General features: G+C 32.2%; 1 pseudogene; it reads left to right on the forward strand.

The window, feature by feature from the left end:
- Nucleotides 1-2,177: 2,177 nt before the first annotated feature.
- LOC128224336 (uncharacterized) lies at nucleotides 2,178-17,453 on the forward strand (annotated as a pseudogene).
- Nucleotides 17,454-23,851: the final 6,398 nt, after the last annotated feature.

Raw genomic sequence — 23,851 nt, forward strand, 5'->3', positions numbered from 1 at the left:
TGAACATCAGAATGGCTTGAATATATATAGCTCATGAACATCAGAATGGCTTGAAACTATATAACTCATGAACATCAGAACGGCTTGAAATTATATAGCTCATGAACATCAGAATGGCTTGAAACTATATAGCTCATGAACATCAGAATTTCATCCATAGGATTTAGTTCACATCAGCAAGAATTCAAACTTCAGAACTCACGAATGTCGAAATGACTTCAATAGATCTACTTTTTGCTATTGAAGATCATTCAATCAAGCGAAAGCTCATGAATATCACATGAACAAAAAGAAAGAAGGAATTTATTTTTGACTCAGAGAGTGTCAAGAAATGCAAAAAATCGGTTGCAAAATAGCTTCCATTGGATGAAGTTTTCCGCTGGAAATAAGCATGTTATAGGATACGAAATATTCAGTTAAAGTATATAACATTCTTTTAGAATTGGTAGGAGAATTAATTTGTGTTCTCACCAAAAACGATGTTCCTTAATAATAAGATCAATTGCCTTTGTTTTTCATTAGTTTTTAAAAGTTATGATTCTGTGTACAAAACATGTCAATATTGCCAAAATATAAATTTTTAACATGCAAACTTATTTTACCATAAAAAGCCCACGAAATATAAATAAATAATTAATATTTACAAATAAAAACTACTAAGAGAAACAATATTCTTGTAAAACACACACATTCTTTTCCTGTTTTAAAATCATGTCTAAACTTTATACAGAAAACTAAATTCTAAAAAGGGATATTTAATTTTAAACTTAAATTTATTTTCCTAATCATATTTTTTCTTAAGCAAGAGCCTAAAGATACTATCAAATGTTTCAATTCTTTTTCTTAAATATATGACTTTTTAATCTTATCGGACAATATATCATACACATTATTAATATAAATAGGACTAAAGGAATAAAAACATGAGATATTGTTCGTAATTGTGATGTTTAAACATGCATTTTTTCATTTTATTGGGAGTTTATTTTAAAAACAAATCATTTTTCATCAATATGACTGTCTCTCCTCAAAAACAATGTTAAATAATCATGATGTCATCAATGAAGTCATCATGATATTGGAGTTACATCCCATCCCAATGGTTTATTGATTCAAAGTTTTCTGTGCAAAACAGTTGTAAGTGCAGTTACAACCGTTTTGCACAAAAATAAATTGCCATTTTCAGATACAACCTTTTGACAAATATGGCTTTATATACATTTATCCTTAGATTACAGAGCTATTTTTTTTGGATATTATGGAGGCGTGTAAAAAAGGTTCAAACAAATGAAAATATTACTTTTGGAAAAAAAGTCAGTTACAACCGTTATGCGCTAAGCCCTCGATATGTTTTATATGCTATTCAACTCAAATTATACATGTTACGACATTTTTTTGTAACATTCATTATTGGCTTCATTGCCACATTATAAATATATATGTTATGATTAAGTTCTGTTGGTAAAATTAAATGCCCAATTGGCACCTTATTCATTATTCATGAGTTGGTGATTTTTACAGCTGATTTGCCCAGTGTATATCATATAGGTCATGATATGCTGGGGTGCCATGGATGATCCAGCACTAGACATGTACATACAATGAATGACTGTGTTTCTATTATCACAATATTATTGTTCTTTTCAGGGGAAGCAAGATGTAGTAAGAAAATGCTAGGCAGATCTCAAAGTCTTCTGGGCATAAAAAGGGACCTAAGATACCAGTGCAAATGTGGACTTAACTGTATGTCAGCTTTTGACTTTGTTGTAGTCAGGGATTTGAGGAAAGGATTTTGGAGCCAGAATAAGAACGTTAGGATGTATGTGTTGAAGAATTTTGTTCAATGCTCTAAACGGGAAGGAAAGTTTACATTTTTTGTAATACGTGATGGACAAAAGGTGTGTTCTAAAACATTTTTGAAAGTCTTAAGGATCAATAAGAATACTCTTAGTAGGGCTGGAAATATGGTGGATGAAGGCAAAGTAGCACTTGGCATGCCAAAACACAGGCGCAGTTCCTCTCCAAAACTGTTGTTGATATCATGGCTTGAGGATTATGCATCATTTCATACAGATCGAATGCCTGACAGTCTTGACTGCTATTTGTCATATGGAACCAAAAGAGTTGACATTTTCATACGATTTATCCAAGAGACATCATATCCTGTATCAAAATCAACGTTCTTCTCTGTATGGCAACGCTACTTTCCGCATCTCAAGATCAAAAAGGTTAGTGTGTTTCAAATTCATTTCTTGCTCTTTTAAGAGCTAGGACATTTTTCAACTAAACTTGTTTGTTGATGTTAGCTCATACTTACATTTATACCAACATTTAATTTAAGTTTACATTTTATTTCTCAAGCTAGACTTTTTTAAAATACCATTAACGTTTTGACAACTTTATTTATTTTTTGTCTTTGAATAAGCCAATTTTCACGAAAGTCCATGGTTTCCAGTTATATAAGACTGCTTGCAAGAAATCGGATTGCAGATTTTGATTGTTAAGTTTTCAATTGAAGTTTTAAAAATAGTCACATATGAACGTTCAGCATTTTACCTGAATTACGAACATTACGGACCATGGACATTACGGACCAGACATTACGGACCAGATTTAGGGACATTAGAGACCAGATAAAGGGACATTACGGACCATCTTCAGAATCTTACGGACCATGATACATAATGTTATTAACATTTTTTTTTGTTTTAATTTATTCACTCCTTGGCATACATGCCATATTTTCTGGAGACCATTCAGGGGAATTTGTTCAAAAGGCTGAAAATTCAGGGGGATTTTGGTTGTATTCAGGGGGATTTTTTAGCAGGTCTTAGTTGGCGAAATATTTAAGTATTTTTAGACGCAAGTACGAAAAAATGTATTCACATATAGTTTGCTTTGAAAACCTCCCAACTTTTTCATTATACTGAATTATTTTATGTCATGATTTATCATATTCTTATGGCACACTGTCATGTCATACTGTAATGCACTTGCAGAACAAAATATGTCATTGGAAAAATATGTTTTCAAGACAATTAAATTAAATTTACCTTCTATCAGCTTTGATGACTTTCAGACAATAAGAGAATAGAATTAATATTATTAATTTCTTCCTTCCAAAATAGTAATATTTCTTTGCCTTTGATAATTACTACAAAGTAATTGATCACTTGTTGTGAAAGTTTCCTTTTGGCATTTCACCCTTGTTGATTTGTACATTTAGTTACACTCACATACTGTGGTTTCACTTTGTGTCATTATTGCCTGATGTAAAATTTCTAAAATTCCGGGTGATATTTATCTCCCGCCGGGAGACCAGGGGATGGATCGAAATTTCGGGGGATTTTCCCCCCCCACCGGGGGATATGGCATGTATTCTCCTTGGTCTTTAATTTGTTAATAGATACTTGTATATGAGTGCTCATTATGATGACATAAATATACAAGCCTTTCATCTCCTCTAATTATAAGCCCTTTGCATAGTCTGTAACGTTATATTAAAATGCATTTTGTCTAATCAGAATGCTGATCACGACCAATCAAACTGCTCAGTTATAACCACAAATGAAAGCATCGCTTTGCTCGAGGGCATTTCTCGGCGTATATATCACCGAGTTCTTTAATATATCGTCATTCAAGATGCAGTTACCAAACAGTAAACATCAAGATATATTTGGTATTAATAAATTAGCTTGAACTTTGTAGTTGCTTGTCTAAGATATCAACATATATGTATCTAGCTGAAAAGCTCAGCTTTCACATGCGGCAATTAGCAAATTGAAACTTCAACAATATATAATACAATTTTGACATAAGGCATAATCTCAGGTCTAACGTACCAACCATATTTACACGGAATGAAATCGGAAACACAGGGTTTGTTTGGCCTTATGTACATTTCTTTTCATTTATATTTCAGCTTAACAGCTTCTCCAAATGTACAATATGTACATCACTGGAAAGACAGATGACGAAAACCCTTGACTCAGATACCAGGGCCCACTTCCGCAGGCTTAAACTTGAGCATCACGAAAGACAAATGTAAGACTTTTATTTTATACTTAACTGTTAAGAGCTGCACTGTCACAGATTGAACGTTTTGACAACTTTTTTTTACTTTTTGTCTTTGAATAAGCCAAATAAAAATATATGGAACCTAGTCATATAAGACTGCCGAAAAGAAATTGGATTGCAAATTTTTGTTTTTTAGTTTTAAGTTTTTAATTTGAAGTTTTATACACTTTGCTTAAACTGTTGAGTATACAGTTTAACATTGAACATTTGTGAATATTTGACCCCTCTGGTAAAAAAAAGGTCCACTAATTCCAATCTTTCCGAAATATTTCCACAATGCCATATTTTTGTATTAAAATTGTAGACTGTTTTCTGCAGGATATGTTGTCACATTCAATTACAGTGCAAAAGGGGATAAGAGGGGTTTAAAGAGAAAAGTTGTCAATACTTCTTGTTTTAGTCTTTTTGTTTTGAGAAATGATCTTATTTGGATAACATTAAAGCAATCACATTTTTTCGGAATAGAGTGTTGAAATATTACTTTGTTTTTGTGTCAAAATGCTTCAGAGTACCTAATTTATAATGGCTTCAGAGTTCCTTTCAAATAAGAAAGTTATTCCAAAACAATGTTGAAAATAGTGGTTGAAATTCATTTCACGGTAACAAAAATGCAAATATCTTTTTAAAATATCCACCATGAAAGCCTCTAGACAATCTTGATTGGGTTTGTTTTAATGAATTTGATTTATAAACATATTCACTGTGCATTAAGACGTTTCTGGATGTAAATTAACTTTCTGATTTGAAAAAAAATCTGATCAAATCTTTTTCTGTTTACTCAACTCCTAATTTAACAGCTAGACATGAAAAATGCAAGGAATATAAGATATATATGCTTGCTCAATATATTGAACCTCAAAACTAAAAGAAATTGATTTTTCAAACATTTTAAAGATTATTTCTTGAAACAACATACCATATCTGTATTGTGTTTCACATAAAAAAAGGATTCATGTTTGTTCATGATATGGCCTTACAAATAAATACACTTTAAGTCTGATTTGTAACATGTGGGAAAATATGTTATGCTATTTTCAGTATTATTAACTATTGTTTGGATGTATAATTATCGCCATTGAACTTTAGTTACCAACACTACTGTCTGCTAATAGAAATAAGTCAAATATATCTAAAAAAATGAGAACAGCATCATGCACATGTCAGTTTTGTCTTAAATTTGCAGTGAGAGTGGGGGATTTTTGGTGATAAAATTGACTTGATATTCATACACGCGACAATACACCACATTCGGGGCTCAGAACACCATCCTTGGACTTTCTGTTCCATAAAACTCGAAAACTGTCTAAAGTCTTCATTATCAGCATATAAATAAATCAATACAATCAAGGAATGTGACCAGTATATATCCTTTCGAATACCGCTACCGTACATCGACGCGCTACCGTAGCCGCCTAATGCAGACCGATTTTTCAAGGGTGCTGGTTACCGCTACTGTTTTACTATAGGAATACTGTAGACGACTGAAACGTACTGAAAAAGTAGGTACGTCCAGTTCCACAGCCGCAAAATGCACATTTTCCACAAATTTGTGGTATGTTTTTCATTAAAATAAGAAGGATTGTGAATTTTAAAAACAGCATTAATACGCTATGGTACTTTGTCTTAGAAACAGTTACTACACTACGGCATTTCTTTCAAATATAATAACAATGCAAAAATAAGCAACGGTATTTCTTTAAAAATCGTCATTCAACATTATTCGCCTCTGGCATTTGTAAATTTGCTTTAATAAAACAGCATGTTTATGCTTTTCCTCTTGTATCAGAAGTACGCTGTGGTATCACTGTTAAATTTAAGAAATGAGCAAAACTGCGCAGTGGTAGTGCTGTGATATTTGTTTTACGGACTGTGTGTTAACTTCGATAAGGTAGACATTTAATGTTTGAATTAAACTAAATCAGTCACTTAAGTGCACTCTGGTAACGTTCTTGAATCTAGAAGTATGCAAAACTATGCAGCGGTATTTCCTGTTTAAACATATTACGTAATCAACATAAAACAACCCATTTCAAAGGCGACGTTGCGTTTGAAGGTCATTTAACGCTAGTTACGCTTCCTTTTTAAACTGTTGAAATATATGCTATAACTTTCTTATAAATCCAACCGGACATCTATTACGTGATCGCTATAAAGTTATCATGGAAACTATAGTGACTGCAAATATATCAACAGAACATCCATTACAAAATAGCTGTCACAGTTGCCATGAAAACCACTGCAATAGACAATAAACCAACCGACAAATATCACAAGGTCGCATCAAGGTTACATTGAAACCACAGTGACCCCTGTTATGAAAGTTGTATGGGAAAAGAGCATGATTTTATACAACATGCTCAATACATATTTGTTGATGAAGCAATGATCAAATGTCACGGTCACCATTCAAGAAATGTTGGTGCTCCGTGTGTAATGGGGTATCTCAGGAATTACCAGGAGTACTTAAGTCGAAAGATAGAAGTAGGGTTGACTCAAACAGTTGTAGTGAACTGAAGAGAAAACATCACAGGATGATCATGTTGTATTTGCCGACAAGTTTAAAACATCAGTATCTCTGGCGTTTGGAAAAAATCTATACATTCGTGTCACGCATTAAACACCGGAAGGACATATTGGTCAATCGCAAAATCAGTCCACGAAAAGAGATGGCAAAGTTAGGATGCTCAGCAGAGGGGAACACATGGCATGAAATATTTCGGACCGGAAGCTTATGTCCACTGCATGGGAATAATCAAAACATGTGTGCAACCCGATGACAGGTTTCAATCCTATTATAAATAGCCGACAGAACAAGGTTTTGACGGAAGATGTAAATACAAAATGAAAGTGGGAAAAAACATGCATCAAAGTTATTTTTAATTAAAAAAGAACATGGGTGTTGTAGACAGTCGACATTTACAGTGTACCAACACAAAATGCTTATTTGTGGACCTAATTTGTGTGGTTTGCCGTAGACTTCTCGCTTATGATTCATCAAGTATAAAAAGTCAATCCTTCGGCTTCCTATAAGCTGTTTGAGAGAATGGTAATACTTTTTACAGTATATTACAAACATGCTGTAGAATGTTAAATAGTAACCATAATCAGGTTTAATAACATATTGATCGTTGCATGTACCACCAAAATGAAACATGAACAACATCTTTTAAAACAATCAGCTGTTTAATGGTTTATGTTTCTGTTGTTAGGTTGCAGAACAACTTATCGGAGGGAATAGCACACGTATAAGGAAATCCAAACAAACAAGCGACATTTTTTAACTTGACCTCTTTGGCCATGTGCAGTGCAGAGTCAGTTTGCACGAGTATAATTCTAATGTTTATAAAATAAAACTCAAATGAAATATCATTAAAGGGAATGTTTTATTTCGTATCGTGGCATTACCTCTATGAAATAATCATAACAAAATGTTGTTCAGGTGTCAACCTTTTGTTCCTGAAGGGACGAATAATGTTTGTTTTAATGTTGTTGTTTTTTAATAGAATTTAACATTTCATGCTTAAGATGAGGACATATTTTTCGGAATTACACATATACAATGCAATTGTTGCTAACAACGTGTCTTTATAACAAATATTCATCAATATGTGATTTCTTTTTACAGACCGATGATATTGCATTGCACAAAAACTCCACTAGACTCTGTTGACGTTTTGTTAATCGCATGCTGTGATTATACTGGTGTTATTTCCCGTGACAAATCTTGCGATATTTTTAGCAATATAATAGTTACAGTCAAATACTTTGATTTATGTTTTGGTCTATGTTTTCTATTATATAATTATGTACATGTGTTCTTTGTTGATCGGAGAAAAATTGTTATCATTATTGAATTTCGTCATGTTTGATTTTATCCCTATGTATCCCTCAAGTTCCTATGATGTACATAATTGCACTATACGTTTTATAACCTTGATGTATGAATGAATAGTGAATCCGTATTTGGATTTTAGTCCTTTAAGTATACATTTATATAGGAAATGAATGAACATGTGTGTAAAATGTCATGATAGAGAATTGTTATTTTAATTCCTTTCTGATTTATTTGATATAAAACGTATTGTTTTGTAATCGCTCTATGCATGTGTAAATACTAATATATACAAAAATATGTATAATATAATGAAAACTACAGGGACAAGCCCATTAGTTGAACAGTAAAAAATAGGCCCTGTTAAGGTACACGTCAAGGACCCAAATAACAATGAACTAGAGACACAAACATTGTTACACCACTTCTTAAATCATACGTTTCACTTTTTGTTTTATTACTGAATTTTACATAGAATGACACGACTGCCTGGAAAACTGTGATTATATGATGTCTGCATTAAAATTAAGTATGGCTAAAATAGCGTATTTATACATACATAGTTTAGTCACGCATGGCATTCCAGAGAGTGTTTATGTTGATTTTTTTTCAATTTACTCCGATTCAAGCACACACATGCATAATATGATTGAAACAATAAAAAAATCGCAACGTTGCCTTACAAACATCTTTTCAAGCATTGTACTTTTGAAATATTTGGAAAACCTTTTTCTACCACTGTAGTACAAAATTGCTGTTTTAGAAATATCAAATACTAGCCGTAGCGTATTTATGAGGAAAACAACATACATAAATATCGAGTTACTACAAAAGTTAAAACTGCCATAGTGTATCTATGCATGCACACGTGGTATAATTCCAAGATTGATCATAACATTAAACGTCTCCGGCAATTTTGAAATACATATACCTGAACTGTTTGTACTAAAACTACCAGAGTGTACTAATGCATAATATTATCCTTTATGTGCTTAACAAATTGTTCAAAGAAGTAATTCCTTTCTACAAAACTCGCCTATAGTAGTTTTATAAACATTAAAAAGTAGCCAATACCGAAGATGAAAATTACCACAACCAACATATCACAGGATTACCATTGCGCTGTTTTGCATGTGCGTTTACCTACTGATGATGGTCTTCAATCAAATTACTACAACACACGTCTACGGTTATTCCTACATTTGTTAAAAATTCATCATATCCGTAGTGTATTAATGAGAGTTTTGTATTTTTCCGAAGTCAACCGGAGCGTAGTTATGCCGATATGTCATATTTATTAATAAGTGAATATTTTAATTGCCGTTACATAATAAAATCAATAAAATGCATTTTATTGTATTAATGTGTCTATTAAAGGGTTTAAGTAAAAGGAAAAATGTACATTTTCACTAGAACATTACCTAATTAGGGATAATGTATATGTCACTAATTCGTGAAATGCAAACTTGATTTATAAGGGTGTTATGTTATATAATTTTATGTACTATATAATGTTTGTAATTAATTTCTTTAATTGTATTATAAATATATACTGTTTCGAATTTGATAAACATTTTACCTAATTGCTAACGCATTTTAATCGGGAGATTTAAGTCTCTGCTTTTAGCAAAACATGTACAAGATTATAAAAATAAGCGGTATTCCCACGCTGTACGATAGCGGTAATCAGAAGCCGAAAATTTGAGTACGGTTTACACTGCTGTGGTAGTTCGCCGGTGAATGATAGAGGTAATGGGGACACCCGAATTTAGGGTCTGCATTAGGCGGCTATGGTAGCGGAAAGGATATATACGAAATATAATGTAAATAATAATAAAAGTATTTAGCATTGATTTGTTATGAATATGTAACTAAACCTCAAGAGGTAACAACTAATTTTCAGCAGTAACCAGTATGAAAAAGTGTTTCCAGTTTGCTTAGCAGCTATTAAAGTATATTCAATTATTTTAGTATAAGACCATGAAAGAAGTTAGAAATATGTGCCTGATAAATTACAGATTATTTGTCTTGGCATATGAATACAGTTTCACGCTTATAACTTCATCAAATGTGATCCATTTTGCCTCGAGAAAACCGTGTTTTAGAAGTTGTATAAATACTTTGGATGGTAACGTGTATATAAGAAAATGGAGCAATGAAATAAAGAATGCTGATTGGTTGGATTAGTGTGAGCGTGGTCTAATAAAGAGCTATTCTGTAAAATTTCATGTGCAATTTAGAGTCAAATACTAGGTTTCTGGGAATTTACCTTTTAGGAAATACTTATACATGTATTTATAAAATGTTCACTTTTCCTCATTATACAAATGTAAAAGTTTCTTTTACCGTAATCCTTTTGAAGATTGAATTAATAGTATATCTGTGATACCGGTGTAAATATAAAATATGGGTCCTATCGTTAATTAATAAGGCACTTTAGCTAAGATCTAAAGCTTTTGAAATTGCATCCTTAAAAAAAGATCTGGCTTGATTGCTGTGTGTTAATTTAAATTTAAACCTGTTGTTTTAGCTATATTAATTTTAGCTAAGAATTTATAATATTCAGATTTAATTTTACCAAAAACATTTTTAACAAACAACAAAAAGGCTTAATATAATCATAGTTATAATCAATATAAGCAGCCTTTGATTACATAGCCCATTTTTAGCTCTACTGGCGGAAGTAATGTGTACGTAGAATGTGTGTCCGTGCGTCAGTGGGTCTGTAAATGCATGCTTAGATTATGGGCCTTGAAAGTATAAAAAAATCAGTGTGTCCGAGTGTAAACAATTGCTTGTGAACACAATACAGTCTTCAGTTTTAATTGTTTTGATTGTATCTCAATGAAACTTCTACAGTATCTAGATATCCATTAGGGCTTGGATTAAAGATCTAGCCAAATTTCAGCAGTTCCCTGAGTGAATGGTTCATATTGGTAGGACTGATATAATTGCCCCACATTATATTGATGCTGAATGGTGTGCCTGAACAGCTGGTATGAATGGCAGGCCAAGTCATTTTAATTACTTGTTAATAAAATTGTTTATGATCATGAAGTCTCAATATACACCAAGCCTGGGGTGTTCTATGTTTAGAAGGTTAACATTTACAAGAAAACTAGACCTAGGTTTTGAAAATGTCTAACATAAGGGTCGCAATTCTGTAGCAATCAATTTCAAAAGTTATCAAACAATTAGATTATTGCTATTGGGTTTCAAAAGGTTGAACTCCATATGATAATGGAATATAGTTTTTAATTAAAAATGACATTGAATAGTAACCGATTAGATAATTATTTAAATATTGTGCCAGCAGCATGGACTGTATGACTAAAATATTAGTGATGTATTGCTTTAAATCTTAAGAATTCAAACGGAATTTTTCATTGCAATATTTCTTGTGTGTTTACTTAAATAATATCTGAATAATCAATTATAGCTTGAAATTCTGGGTTAGTCATTGACAGCAAACATGTAATTTTTATCTTTTCAGGTTAGAAAGGTCCTACTATTACAAAAAACGTGATGCCAGCTAAGCCCACTAAGTACATGTCCATCATCATTGATGGAATGGATCAATGTAAGTTTGTTACTTGCATTTCAAATTCAATATATGTATGTATTCAAGTTTGTGATTGAAAAAAGATTTGTAACCCTCTTTTTTATTTTTTTGCTTGTAATATATACTTTACTGGAAATTTGAACAGCATTTTTCTCATGACTTTAAAAAAATATTTTTCTATATATATATATGAGTTTTCAGTGATTTGTTTTTTAATTATTTTTACCGCCTATGCCTTGCAAATTGGGGTAAAAAGTTGACTTATAGCTAATATAATTATATATATATATGCATATTCTAACTTTTTATGCATACACTATGCTATAAACGTAAGTTTAGTCAAGATTTTGTTTATATTTTAAGAAATTCATTGTTTTCATTGATATACTTAATCTACTTGAATCAAATTGGGAAAAATGATGGGGGAAAACAGAGATTTTTTTGCAAGGTAAAACAGACTTTAGATGGCAGGAAATTGCACCAAGAAATCACTGGTTTAACTTTCGGATAACAAACATACAGTGTCAGAGAAAACAAAAAAGTCTCTATAACATGGGCTCAATAGAAATTGAGTTTACAACTCTGCTTTAAGTCATTTTTATTTCACAAGGAATACCGTTATTAAGGGATGTATGACATCAAATTTATTATGAGTGTTTCTGGCAAGATATCACTAATTATAATAATTCTTCATTGTTTTGTTTTCCAGCCAAGACAAATTTGCCACATTTCACAGGCCGGTTGCCAAAGGTTGGTATTGAATAAATCTGATGACAATGATCATTGAATGCATTACTTGTATAAGTTAAAATAATAGTCTAACAATTATTATGCTCTTTAGTTATTATAGACATGTTATTAAATTTATTCTCCACAAATATGCTTTGTTAATGTTTAGTTGGGCATAGTGTTTACATATAATCTATTGAATGAAGCAACTTTTTTAACCAAATGTATCACTTTCCAGAGCCTGAGTGCAGCTGACCTCTTGAAAACCCATATCACTGGTGCGATCTGCCATGGGCATGGTGGCATGTACAGTTTTTTGGACATCAACCAATTTCTTCATGACCCGAATCTGACGATTGATATTATTCTAAGGGTTTTGGAAAAAACAGCAACAGCGAATGTGAGTACTAAACTCGAAAATACAACAGCATCAATTTTAGTGGCAAGGTCAAATGATTCCATCTTCAAAATAACTGCAGCCTTAAGCACTTTGGAGATTCATTTTAAGAATTAAGAGAATAATGAAACTTGGTTAAGTTACATATAAGACTGCTGACAGAAAATTAGATCACAGATTTTTATAAAAAAAAAGTCAAAAATTGATGTTTAATGCACTTTTCTTTAACTGTTAGTAAAGATTTAAGCCATAAAACATTGATTTTTCGAACAGAAATATGTAAATCTACGAACTGATTTTTTGTCGGCAATCTAATATCGTTGGTTTGCAGATATTTACGCAGAAATTGGCTCTTAAAAGACAAAAAATAAAAAAGTTGTAAAAATGGTATATATCTGTGAGAGTGCAGCTTTAAGATAAACAAGCATAAAATCTGCTCATGCAACATATCTGTACTGAATTAGGTTTTAACATTTCTGACTTTTGTTAAAAGTCACATGATGTTTTTTAAGAAGGTAGAGGGGTTGTTAAAGTTTGTAAATTCGCACTGAACTATAATGTATTCCAAAGAAAATCATTTTAATCAAGATATTGTCTCGACTGTGCCTTTCTTGACTATCTGCCAATGGTATTGATCGTAGCTTAGTGAATTCATCTAGGTTCCCTTAATTGTTTGTTGTAGTTTGGTTGTAAAAATATGTGTCAATATACTGATTGAAATGTAAGAAAGACATCTTAGTTTACAACGTCGTTTTCCTGATATGTCTGGTTTGCAAAATGTACAAGTGTAAAAGTGAAAAAAAACAAAACACAAATAATGAATGCCTTAAATCATTAAAATAACATAAAATATTTGTAAATCATTAAAATAACATAAAATATTTGTAAAGCATGCACAACTCTGAACATAGCGATCCAAACAAGAGCAAAATGTTGAATAGCTGAATTAATTGTCATTTGACATTGTGACTCACCAATCTATGTATTGTTTTAAGAGAAACCACTTAAAACTTGTTGGAATATTGTTTTCCAATGCTGCCTCTGCTGGCATGTTGCAATCTCTGATCTATGAATAACAAATTGTTTAAGAAAGCAAACTTAGATTGAAAAACCACAAAACTATAAAGTCCAAATAAATGGATTTGAATTTCTTATAAATGATTTGAGTCACAATGATATATTTTATTCGCAGCCAAATTATTATGACTGTATAAGTGTTTATAACTACTGTATCATACAATTGTAAAAGATCTGAGAACAAGATAATTAAAAAGGGTAAATAACAGATTGTAAGATGGGCGGGCCGTGGAGGCCCTTTCAGCTTGCAGACTTGCACAGTAAGAACATACAGTAACCCTTATTAGATCTACCAGGGTTCTTTAACAATCTTGCAATGTTACTTGGGATCCAAATTAGATGTGTATTCTCGAAAAAGTATTTCCTGGTGTTGCTGCAATTGAGCTATGACTCAGATTGATAGTGATTTACCATTAGGCCAAAAAAAAAATAGATGTGTTTCTGGTGGCCCGACCGACCGTATTTTTTTACCGCCGACCGTAATTTTTTATGACCCTTCGACCCACGCCGACGATGTTCTCGGGTTCAAATGATAATTAAGACGACAACGATATTAAAATTCGTAAATGTTAGACGGAGACGACACAAACTATTCGCCGATACTTTAGCTTAGCGTCAAAATGGCGGCGTTAACGGATGATAACAACAATATCTCATCTTTTTTGATCGCTATAGAGCTTGCGGCGTGCGAACACAAGCCGGGATCAAAACAAATCAAAAAAGTCCCAACAAATGCTACTATCCGAAATATTTTTGAAGCAATCTATGGTCAAGAAAAAGGGAAAATCGACGCACAAGTTTCGGTAAGAAAACAAACTAAAAGTGTCTCGAGTCTTTGATGATTCAGTGAAACGTGAAAAGTAGTCTGCATTCTGAAGCAATGCAACTTGCAATTTGTGGGATGTTTTAGACACTCTTCTTTCATATGAACATATTATTATACATCAGCCAAGGTCGTACTTAATTCAATTGGTTTGCAGTATCCCTGTGATTCCAGCAGGTGTGCAAGTTTTGATTTTACACCTCATATTTTATCTGGATGTATAAATGAGATGAAGAACCAAAATTTTCAGTCCTGTATGACGCCATATATTTATACCTACATATAGGTTGGTTTGCTGTAACCCCCATGTAAATAAATATTAAAATAAATAATGTACCTAGTCAGTGGGGGAGGGGGCAGATGTGTCCGTATTCCCCTAGATTAGAATTTCCAAAATTAAGGGATCTTCTGGAATTTCTTATTAATTTTTCTGCTCTGATTTTTATTAATCATTACCAAATTATTTAAAAAAAGTATTGGTCACCATGGATGGTCTGGCATGAACAGGTTTCAGTCCATTTTCAACTTGAGACTTTAAAATACAATGTCAACTGACCAGGCTTTATTCTGTGTGTTTTATATAGTCATTGTCTTCTAGTCAATTATTCTAGTCAGAATATTTTAAAGTTTTTAAAGAATAAACTTGTTGTTAAAATATGTTGCTTGTTTAATATGGAGTTGATTGTCTTAGATATACCTATCGCTCACAGCTCTACAATTGACTGATGTATGTAGCTTCTAAAACACAATGGCCCAGTTGTCTGAAACATCACAGTCTGTTAAACCTAAAGTCTGTTAAATTTCAAGGTTGTATTTAATACAAGTGTTCTATGACGTAATGTCACTAAATTATACCAAAAGGAGAAAGATTTTGTATAATTCTTCTCATTTAAAAGTATATTTCATAATTTTGTTTCATAAAAGAAAGTACCTTGTCTTGAAATTTAACAGACTGTTAGTTTAACAGACTGTTAAGTTTCGAACAACTGGGCCATTAACTATAGAGCAATCATAAGGGTGAAATCGTGGAATGTCTTCCTCTAAAACATGATATTTAGCGACAATGAATGTTTGATGTGTCGCTGAATACTGCTGTTTCCAACAGATTCACGAATGTCGATATCATAGAGCCATCACTCTGGTCAATAAAAAAGATAATATCACAATGATTTTCCATTTTTAATATTCAATATCAAAATAGTACATAAACACAACATACAACAAATACATGAACTGCAAACAAAATAAAATCTGTGCTTCAATATGGCAAAACATGACAAAATTGATAATTCAAACATTAACCCTATATAGCAGTTGAAAAGATACTACTCGCTGATAGTTATGATCCGATAAAAGATTAAAAAAAAAAAAAAAAAAAAAAAAAAACCCTACCTACCGACCCTCTTTTTTTGACCATGCCACCAGAAACACATCTATTTTTTTTTTGGCCTTAGAACACAGATGTGCCACTAAAGAGGTCATCTTTTTGTTATACATTTAAGCATTTTGTTCCAGTATATCGTGTACTGTTTTAGGATTACTTATCACATTCTTTTTTGCAGGACAATCGTTTGCCGCCCACTCTTTTTCTGCAAGCTGACAACTGTGTGAGGGAAAACAAAAATCAGTATGTCCTTGGGTTCTGTGAGCTCCTTGTGAAAGAAAGAATTTTTAATGAGGTAAATCTTTTAATGTACCTTTATCAAGGATTTGGAGCTATAAAATAGTTATTTTTGGCTTGATACTTGCATCAAAAGTACGTACAAATTAATATTAATGGCAAGAGGGTCTTAGCCTTTTAACCCTGCTTTCACATGAATATTTCAGACTCCTAAGTACTTTTTCCTGGGTTTAATCAGCACTGTATTTAGTGTCTAAACTTTTATGGGTTGTTATTTTAATTGAGTTACTGTAAACATCAAAATAAAAGTCTCAAACCTAATAAAATTTAAAGGAAATGTTATTTTTATTGTTGTAAATGACTAACACATGCTGACAAAAATGCACATATTTAACAAACCACTCTTGTTTTTGCAAAATAAAAATATATGTCTTTATGTGTATGATACTTCGCTATCCTTAACTCATTGAAGTTGAATCCTTGAAGTTAAACATTATAAATGCTTAATATTTAGAATTTAATGATTTGCCACACTGTTCATTGGCAAATTATCTCTACCTAGTTGGATAACTATCAAATGCTCAAGCTACTGCTCTTCAAACTCAGCTTTTGAACTTTGAGTTTACTCACCTGTTACTGTAGTTGGTCACTATGACAATATAAATTTACTGTTTGATGTACAATTTAGATTGAATAAGTATAAGATATTAAGTTTTTCAACATGTTTTGTTTCCAGGTGCATTTGTCGTTTTTACCAGTGGGGCACACACATGAAGACATTGATAGCAAGTTTGCTACCATTGCAGACACACTGCGGACTCAAAATGCTGAAACACTTGATAGTCTTTTGGGAATGCTTGAAAAGCCTGAAGAAATAAGAAATTTATTTGATGTTAGAGGGTGGATTTCTCCGAACCTAAATAAAATTCTTCAAATAACTAATCCACTGCATTTTAAGATTAAAAGAATTGAACAAACTGTGAAAGCATTCTATAAAGGAAATCATAATGATGTTTGGAAAACACTACCAGAAAATATTTTAAACTCTTTACCAAGTTCAAAACCATCTAAAGTGATACCCTCGTTTGAAAAAGTTGATATTGAAAAACATGAGAAACTTATTTCTTCAAACAAATTTATGTTCTCAAAAGACTCCAGTGTATATGAATGGCAAAGGTTTTATGATATAATAAGAAAAAAGAGGTACACTTCACCTCAATTATGGATTTTGCCAAAACTCCCCAGACAGAGTGCTTTGCAAGAAATAGCATCAATAACAATTCCAGAGCAGATTTCAACTTTAATGGAGAAAGAAAAGAGGCAACTAAATGTTAAAGTTATTCGTAAAGGAAAACAAATACAAGTCCCTCGTCTCCCTGCAAGTCACAAGAAAAAGAAAGTACCAGCAAAATCAAGAACAGTCAACAGATTTGTAACTATAATATTGACAGGTGATGAAAAAAAACACATTTGGCTCAAATTACTATATGAAATGTGTTTTGCTGTATTGTTGATGTCACTCTTTTTATGTCTGTTGATGGTATTTCTTCTTTTACTGAATTCCTTGATTATAGATATGCTTGAATTAATAGCCAGCTTGATTAAAAACATTTTGCTTGTTCACATTGGAAGGCTGGTTATGCCAGTTGAAACTATGTTTGAACACTTACCTTACCAACTGGTGGATTTTTATACTTATTGTAGGCCTGTTTGAAAAAAAAAACCCAGACGGATTTGAGTTTTACCTATGATTGACAGCTAGCTTCCAGAAGGTTTTTAATTGCTAAGTAATTTTAGAAGCCGTTCAGTCATCACAAAATGGCTGTGCTGAAATGATGTTATATTAATATTTTCGTTTGTATACTTTGAAACCCAACAAACAGTATGATTTTAGTTATTACTCCATAACAGGTTTGATTTTCTTTACTTGTCCTTAGGTATACATTATGACACATGTCATTGGACAATTGACAGATAGATGTTTGACGGATTGATTTGTTGTTTTATTCATTTGTATTTTTGACCGATTGATTTGTTCTTTCATAAAGAATATTGGTGAAAAGCAACAATTTTGTATTAAGTGATTTTGAAAGTAAATTGCCACTGACTTAAGAGTAAAGATATGAAAATAAAATAAAAAGCCATGATAATAATGTTGATGTCAATTAAAGGCTATTAAGACAGTCATAGTTAAAGAATACTTTCAGTATTTAAGTTGAAAATATGTAATTAAACGGTTATTGTCCCTTGTTTGGAACAGTTGAAGTATATTTCTTGATTTGTTCATTTTTATTCTAATATTTTTTATCATTACTTAGTTCTGATAAAAATTATTTGATGAAAGGTTGAAATGTTGATTAATGACTTTGAAGAACTACACCCAAACTTTGTCTTTCATCTGAATCTGTAAATATTCTATGAAATGTGTATATATATTTATGCTGTTTTGATTTTTAAGTTATTTGCTGCTTGTGTAGGAGATATGGTTTGGAAATTTTGAAGTAAATATCTTGACTTGATGATTTTATTCTTATAATTTTTATCATTACTTAGTTCCGGTGAAAATTATTTAATGAACTGTTATTTAATCAATTTGAATAATAACACCCAGAATTGTCTTTCATTTGATTCTGTAAATATTCTATGAAACATGTATATAAATTTATGCTGTTTTGATTTTTAAGTTATTTGCTGCTTGTATAGGACATATGGTATGGAAATGTTGAAGTTTATTTCTTGATTTGATGATTTGTATTCTTATAATTTTTATCATTACTTTGTTCTGATGAAAATTATTTGATGGGTGATAATTAATGACTGAAGAATTACACAAAAACTAAGCCTTTCATCTGAATCTAGAAATATTCTATTATAGTTTATACTGAAACTGATTTGTCTCTTTGCTGTGCTCAAGGATACATTCACATTTTGATTTACAAGAATAATACATTTCACATACATAGATATGTTTTAACAGCCATCATTTTTTCCAACCGAATTTGCATTTAACAATTTCAATTTTATGTGATGACCCTAAATTTGTCAATTTCAAGGCATCAAAAGTGCCCCTTTCAATTTGTAAGAGTATGTCTAATATTGAATATATGAAACATTTATTCCTCCTACACATAATGCTTATTTTCTTCATAAGCAATATTTTTGAATTTTGACAATTTCTGGTTGGGTAGGATCATAAAACTTGTGGATTTACAATTTTTTTTGGTAATCCTAGGTTTTGAACCTTTCAAAATTCTCAAGACATTCAACCAATTTGTAAACCATATTTTGTATTTTAGTTCAGATTGAATCATATTTCTTTTTTGATTGACCACACATATTGTAACTTTATTCACTTATTTTGAATGTTTATACGTTTCAAATTTGTTTGGACGACATAATATTTATCGAATCCCATTCTCGATTTTCAACAGTTTTGAAAATTTCAAATCTGTTAGGATGTCCTAACATTTATGAAATCTCTTTTTTCAATTTTTGACTGTTTTGATTGTTCGGACGTCCTAACAGTTATCAAATCACATTTTGGATTTTCACATTTTGGATTTTCAATAATTTTGAAAAGTTTAAATTTGTAAGAACGTTTGAATTTGAGAGGTTATGAGTTTTGAAAAGTTTAAATTTGTAAGGACGTCTTAACATTTATCAAATTCCATTTTCGATTTTCAACAGTTTTGAATCTTTCGAATGTGTTAGGACGTCCTAACATTTGATTAAATCACCTTTTGGATGTTAGTACGTCCTAACGTTTTGTGATCTGACATATTGGATTTTGAATATATTTTAGCTTAAATTACAAATTTGTAATGACGTCCTAACATTAATCAAATCTCATTAATGATATTCAACAGTTTTGAAATTTCAAATTTGTCTAGACGACCGAACATATATTAAAAGCGTTTTTTTTTTATTTTAATATTTTTTAGCCTTTCGAATTACTTACATTGACCATTTTGTTGATTCCCATATTTTATGAGTTTGTTGAATTTTGACCATTGCGAATTTCCTAACATTTGACCAGTTTGATCTTTAATAGCATTGAATCTTGACAATTTTCAATTTCTTAGGACGTCCTTACTTGTTTGTGAAATGTAACTGTGACAGTATACTTGATTTTCAATAGTTTTAAATTTGGTAGGACGTCCTAACATTTTTGTGAAGTGTAACAGTATTCTTTATTTTCAATCATTTTGAATTTGTTAGGACGTCCTAACATTTTGTAAAAATGTTACAGTGTATTTGATTTTCAATAGTTTTGAATTTGTTAGGACGTCCTAACATTTTTGTGAAATGTAACTGACAGCTTACTTGATTTTTAATAGTTTGAAATTTGTTAGGACGTCCTAACATTTTGGAAAAATGTTTCAGTATACTTGATTTTCAATAGCTTTGAATTTGTTAGGACGTCCTAACATTTTGTGAAATGTTACTGACAGCTTGATTTTTAATAGTTTGAAATTTGTTAGGACGTCCTAACATCTTGGGAAAATGTTTCAGTTTTTATTGATTTTCAATAGTTTGATATTGTTAGGACGTCCTAACATTTTGGAAAAATGTTACAGTATACTTGATTTTCAATAGTTTTGAATTTGTTAGGACGTCCTAACATTTTGTGAAATGTTACTGACAGCTTACTTGATTTTTAATAGTTTGAAATTTGTTAGGACGTCCTAACATCTTGGGAAAATGTTTCAGTTTTTATTGATTTTCAATAGTTTGATATTGTTAGGACGTCCTAACATTTTCTTATTTGTGAGTGCTTTTGATGAATATTTTATGAAATAAAGGATAAAAACCTGTTTTTTTTTGTTGTGCTGCTCATTCCTAAGTCGAGTTTCAAAAGAATGGTATTTTGACCACTTCAAATTTGTTAGGACGTCCTAACATTTTATTGAAATCTTTCAGAAATTTTAATTTTCAATAGTCTTAATTTTGTTAGGAAATGTTACAGTATTTTTGAATATACAATAGTTTCAAATTTGTTAGGACGTCCTAACATTTTGTGTAAATGTTACAGTATTCTTGAATTTTCAATAGTTTCAAGTTTGTTAGGACGTCCTAACATTTTTGGGAAATGGTACAATATGCTCGATTTTTATTAGTTTCAAATTTGTTAGGACGTCCTAACATTGTCCTATATCTGAGTGTTTTTGATGGAATGCTCTATGAAATAAAGGATAAAAACTCGCTCTTTGTGTGAGTCGCTTCATTTTTCCCCATGAAAAATGCTTAAAAATGGCATGCATTATGCCAAAAAGCTGTCTGTGAATTGGGATTGTTCGGACAATCCCTTTTTAAATTGGAGGAGCTTCTAAATAAGTACAAGGACGATGCGTAAATGAGGATATAAAAAAATACTATATAATTCTGAAAACATTGGCAGAAAGAGCAAAGAATTCGCATATTAACATTTGCAAGAAATCTAACATAAGAAATGTATACAAATTGTGCCACTGATATGTATATGTAGTAATCATAGAGGGGCATACATCGAGAAGGAGCCATAAACAGATTTTACTTAATTATTTCTAAGTGTATATTTCCTTTATACACCTAGTAACCTGCAATATTCAAGTCTAATGTCGAGAACGCGCGATACATCTTGTTTCATAAATGATGTACATAAACGAAAGCCTGATACAGCATAGGTAATATCGGCGATATCGCCTTTAAGAGAAACGGACGAGAGGACCCGTGAGCGATCAAGGCACGTCTTTCAATTTAGCCCCCGTTTCAATAAGATATCTTATGCACACAGACAGGTCACTGAGATAATATATTCTATCAATGGACTTACGATATGTTTTAATGAAACGTAGCTTACGCTCAAACGAGGTTTCGCCTGAAAGTTCACGAATTTAACCTTACGATCTTTATTGAGACGGGGCCCAGTGTAGTGTCGGGGAGACATATCAAATGATCATACATCAAGACAAGCACTTCTATCGTGATTATGTGATAAAACACTTGATATTTATCCTTATACTTCAACTGCTTATCGTACTTACAATTTATCGAAGTTACCAAAGTAATAGTATCACAGTTAATACTGCTATGCTCCTTGTAAGAATTTAACCTAAATATTTATTACTAGAACAATTATCTCGAATAATAATATAATCGTTTAACGCAAATAATCTGATTAAAAAGGCAACTTTATGACACTCTATTATAACTCCTATTACAAGCGAAGACATTCGGTCAATTTGTTATTGATCATATTTTTTTGACATGTACGTGTACCAAGCAAATATCTCTATATCATACACTTGTAGTTTTGTACACAAACATTAATAACATATTCACTCATAGTTAAAAAATATTTAAATACCTCTTACCACTTTACATATCTTTAATGTATGCAAATTTAGGTATAATTGCAATATTAATTAGATAGCACACAAGATGCATATGTTTACATCGAAAAACAAAGGTTAATTTTCAAAAAACGAATACGATTAACCGTTGCGCATTCCGTCAACGATGATATTCAAACGCCGCCTACCGGTCTCGGTGCTGATCGAACGACGCTTTACGTTCATAGTGCTATACAAATGCCACTTTCTCGATGCTGAGCAAAAGACGCATTGCGTCCGATGTGCTATTCAAATAACGCCTCGCGATTACAAAGTTCTTTAAATGACGCTTTGCGTTCACGGTGCTGTTCAATTGACGCCTCCCGCTGGCGGTACTCAAATGACGCATCCTGTTCACGATGCTTTTAAAAGCCGCCTTCGTTCGGAGTATTCTACAAATGACATCTCCCGTTCACGATACTATTGAAATGCAACCTCCCGTTCACGATGCTCTTTAAATAACGGCTACCGTTCAAGCTGCTCTTTAAATGACGCCTCGCGTTTTCAGTGCGGTTCAAATGACGCCTCCCGTCCACGGTGCTCTTCAAACGACGCCTCGCATTCATGGTGCTGTTCAAATGACGCCACCAGTCCACGGTAAACTTCAATTGACATCATTCATTCACGATGCTGTTCAAATGACACCATCAGTCCACGGTAATCTTCAATTGACACCATCCATTCACGATGCTGTTCAAATGACGCCTCCCATTCACGATACTCTTCAAATGGCAACTACCATTCACGGTGCTGTTCAAATGACATGTTGTTCATGGTGATGTTCAAATGTCGCCTCCCATTCACAGTTCTGTTCAAATGACATATGTTGTTAAAGGTGTTTTTCAAACGCCGCCCCAGATTCACGATGTATTTCAAACGTCGCCTCTCGTGAACGATGCTCTTCAAATAACATCTGTTGTTCATGATTCTTTTTAAACGCCGCCTCCCGTTCATGGTGGTGTTCAGATGACATCTGATGTTCACGGTTCTTTTCAAACGCCGCCTCACATTCACGGTTCTGTTCAAACGACATATGTTGTTCACGGAGCTTTTCAAACGCCGCCTCCCGTTCACGGCTCTGTTCAAAGACATATGTTGTTCACTTAGCTTTTCAAACGCCACCTCCCGTTCACGGTTCTGTTCAAACGACATATGTTGTTCACTTAGCTTTTCAAACACCACCTCCTGTTCACGGTGCTGTTCAAATGACAAATGTAATTCACGGTGCTTTTCAAACACCGACTCCCGTCCACGGTGCTGTTCAAATGACAAATGTAATTCACGGTGCTTTTCAAACACCGACTCCCGTCCACAGTTCTGTTAAAACTTATATTGTCAACGGTACTGTTGAAATGCCGTCTC

This window comes from Mya arenaria, chromosome 17 (assembly GCF_026914265.1).
Source record: "Mya arenaria isolate MELC-2E11 chromosome 17, ASM2691426v1".
NCBI classification, from domain to species: Eukaryota; Metazoa; Mollusca; class Bivalvia; order Myida; family Myidae; genus Mya; species Mya arenaria.